The 3,508-nt window shown below is 38.2% G+C and overlaps 1 protein-coding gene across 1 annotated transcript in view; it reads right to left on the bottom strand.

Annotated features, from left to right (window-relative positions):
* The window catches only part of LOC107704107 (myosin-IIIb-like), a 48,073-nt gene that overhangs the window by 8,150 nt on the left and 36,415 nt on the right, over nt 1–3,508 (bottom strand). The gene's annotated exons all lie outside the window — the stretch shown is intronic.

Below are 3,508 nucleotides of genomic sequence, written 5' to 3'. Positions count from 1 at the left end.
GTTAAAAAGATTAAAAAAAAACAAACAAACATGCAAATAAGTTCAAACGTCAATTCAATATCTACTATTTCCTCAATATTTTGAAATTCAAGATGGCCGCATCTGATGACGTCATAATATGCAAATTAGACGAGTATATTTACACCCCACATAAACGTTCGGTCATGCCCAACATTTTTCTAATTTACAGTAGATCTCTATCTTTAAGCCCTTTCAAGCCACAAACTTTTGAAATCTTGATGTCAAAATCCAGCATTTTTCTCAAAAATCCCTGGCGCCTAAAGGGTTAAGTACAAACATCGAAGAAGAGTATCCCGGATAAGAGAAGAGAGTGGATGCTGAGTTATTGTTAGCATTTGAGAACAGATTTATTCTCACATGTTCTTCATACAAAATCGCCCCCTCACTCGGACTATCCCGCCCCCTCACTCAAGATGAGTGTGAAAATAGATTTTATTTATGAAATATAATGGTTTATTTAAAAAAATACAGTTGCCAAATGCATAGGCTTTCTAGCATTAATATGATCCTACTATAGCAACAATTTAGGGCAGTTCGTTTCACAAAGTCGCATTATTACATCTGACACAAACTTTCCGTTCAAGCGGTTCAACTAAGAATGCAGCACTACTGAGTAAGCTGTAAGATGAAGTGTGATGAAATAATTCTTTAATGTTTAATAGAGGGCTAGATGGTCGTAGTTAGTTTATTATTTCGCTGTATTGTTATTGTTTGTTGCTGTTCAAGTTGTTCTAACTTAAAATGATGCATCTTTTAAATAGGTCGCAATGAATGTGTTATGTCAGGGAATCGGTCGGTGTTTCAGTGTAAAGCAGACACAATTAAGTATTTCTGGTGGTTGTGGTGGTGTCACTTGTCTGTATTTGTGGTAAAACTGCTGCCTAAGACATATTATTTCCTGGATGTCAGATTTTCGAATTTGTTGCCTATGCGATTTTGTTTTATTCAATAGCTGCTACTCTGCCATCTATATTTGCTAAGTACCTTTTAGTAGGGTCATTCACTCAGAACGCAGTTTTCATTCCACCGCGGTACTTTTCCATTTTATTTCAAACTAAATGTGCTACGGACGTCTTTGAATTTGTGTTTGAATGCTGTGCTCGTCTCAGGTCTTTATAGCAGCTTGTCGCGCATAATACATCAGTCTAAAACCATACCTGTCAACCCTCCCGTTTTTCCCAGGATTCTCCCGTATTTTACAATTCTATCCCGCTATCTATCCCGTTTAAATATTTTCCCGTATTTTTAATCTTTCTATAAAAAAAATCCCACTGGGCGTATTTTATAGCCTATGTTTGCTACATTCGCCTCCATTAAAACTCCCGTAATTTGTATGGCCCAAACTTCATTATATGAATAATCACGTCAACAAATTGCAAGGTTGCCCAGTTGCCAGATCTTGTATGAAACGCATCCTTCTCGCTAGGGTTGCAACGGTTCTTGGTAAAAAATCGAACCGTACCGTTCTCCACACACGGTTCGGCATGCACTAGGACCGCAGTTCAGCTTAAATCTGACAATGCATCTGTAATATGGTTTGTTAGAGTTCGTCTAATGCATGTTTCTGTTGATGGATACAAATTCTGGCTTCTCAATACATTACAACAAGAGCGATGAGAGAGAAAAAAAAACAACTATACGTGGACAAACCAGTCACTCTTTGTTCAATGCGAGTGCTTTATGCTGGAATAACTGTTGATAGCGCAGGTGAGACCTGAACAGCACACGTTGCTATCTGTGTTTAAACTAAACTCATTTAAGCCTTGCCGGTTTAAATATGAAAGAGCCAGAAGACGCGAACTCGCGCGCTTAGTGAGAAGATCTGTGTGGTTGCTCAACTGAAGCGCGTGAACCCACGTCTCAGAACTCAGAAATTCACAAAACAATTATGTCAAAATGCTCATCTTGGTGAGTACCCTAGCAGACAGTCAGCTGAACGTACAGTATCAGTGCACTGGATCAATGCGTTCTCTTAAAGTGACAGCACTTTCTTAATATTAATCAAACAGCAACAACACGGAAATCTCTCACTGCTCTTGATTGAATAACTTTTGTAACTTTAATAAGGATTAATCTTTAATTTATACAGTCAAATATGCAATGTTATTTTACATTTGATTACTTTATTCAATTTCTGTACCTAAAAACTAATGTTAGACCTACCTAAAAAACCTGAAAAGCACTGTTTATTTTATTTGTATCTTTACTTTATTGTATTTATTTGTGCTGTTGCTTGTAGTTAGATTATTTGTTCTTATTTTCTTTATTTGACAATATAGTTTTTCCCTAAACATAGCACAGACCGAACCGTACCGAAACCGTGACTCTAAAACCGTGATACAAACCGAATCGCGAGTAAGTTGAACCGTTGCACCCCTACTTCTCACACAATTTCAACCCATTTGTCCCCTCAACTTGGCAACCTACAACAGTGCTGAGTACCGCGGGAAGGAAAGGATCACTGGTAGAAATGGGATGGGAGGAGAAGACTCAAAAAAACAAATAGGCTATACATGCAAATTGAGATATAGCTTACACTTCAAAAGGCTAATTCAGCTTCTAAAAACACGTCTCTAGACCTTGCGGTTTAAAAAAAAACCCACTGACCTGTCTCACGACCAAAACACTATCTGTGTGAACCCAGTATTAATAGTAGCGGGCAGGTTTGTTTACGATCCGACAAATACGAGAATGGGCCACATAGCCTATGTTTTTTTTTTACTTTGTGCTACATCATCGCCCCCTTTCGTTACCTCAGCTACGCTGGCGCTGGCTCTGGTCAGAGAGCGTTCACTCTTTTTCTACACATGAAATATGAAAGCAAATAGACGTGATTATGACGATATATTTTCTGTATGCGTTTTGTACGCAGCTCATGGTATTTTTATAGCAATAAAGGCTGTTTATGACAAATATTAGCAGTGTAGCGTAGGGGTTGCACCGACTAATCGACTAGTCGACTTCAATGCTCTGCCATGACGCTTTAAGCTTGGTCCTATAGAGGGCACAACAGGATAAGAAATCTTTGAAGGACTTCCACATTTACTCTCCGTTTCCAAACAGTTCAAATGATAAATAAATGCATACTCAGAAAGCACTCCACAAGACATGTGTGATTATATTACTGGATGCTCGAAATTGAACGGGAGAATGCACGTTTTAAACAGCTTATTGTACAGGTAAGTTAATCGCCGTTCTAATGTAATGTGCTGCTGCACTGTAACACACACACATAGGCTACAGACAGTAGCGCGTACATCACGCGCACAGAATCATTCAGCGCGGAAATGTATTGTCAACACTGTTCTGTGATTTCTCAATAAAATAGCTTAATTCTCCAGGTAGAATTAATTCACACACGCAATCGCTCTCACTAATGCATTCATATTAATGTAATCTTTACTGTGCTACTTTATCTGTATCTGATTTAGAACAAGCAGAAATCTGTGAGAAATATAACGACCCAAAGACAAAAGAACTGATAAAA

The sequence above is a fragment of the Sinocyclocheilus anshuiensis genome, unplaced genomic scaffold (genome assembly GCF_001515605.1).
Source record: "Sinocyclocheilus anshuiensis isolate Anshui unplaced genomic scaffold, SAMN03320099.WGS_v1.1 scaffold690, whole genome shotgun sequence".
Taxonomy (NCBI): domain Eukaryota; kingdom Metazoa; phylum Chordata; class Actinopteri; order Cypriniformes; family Cyprinidae; genus Sinocyclocheilus; species Sinocyclocheilus anshuiensis.
Note: the sequence above shows the minus strand (reverse complement) of the source record. Positions and strands in the feature narration are given on the sequence as shown.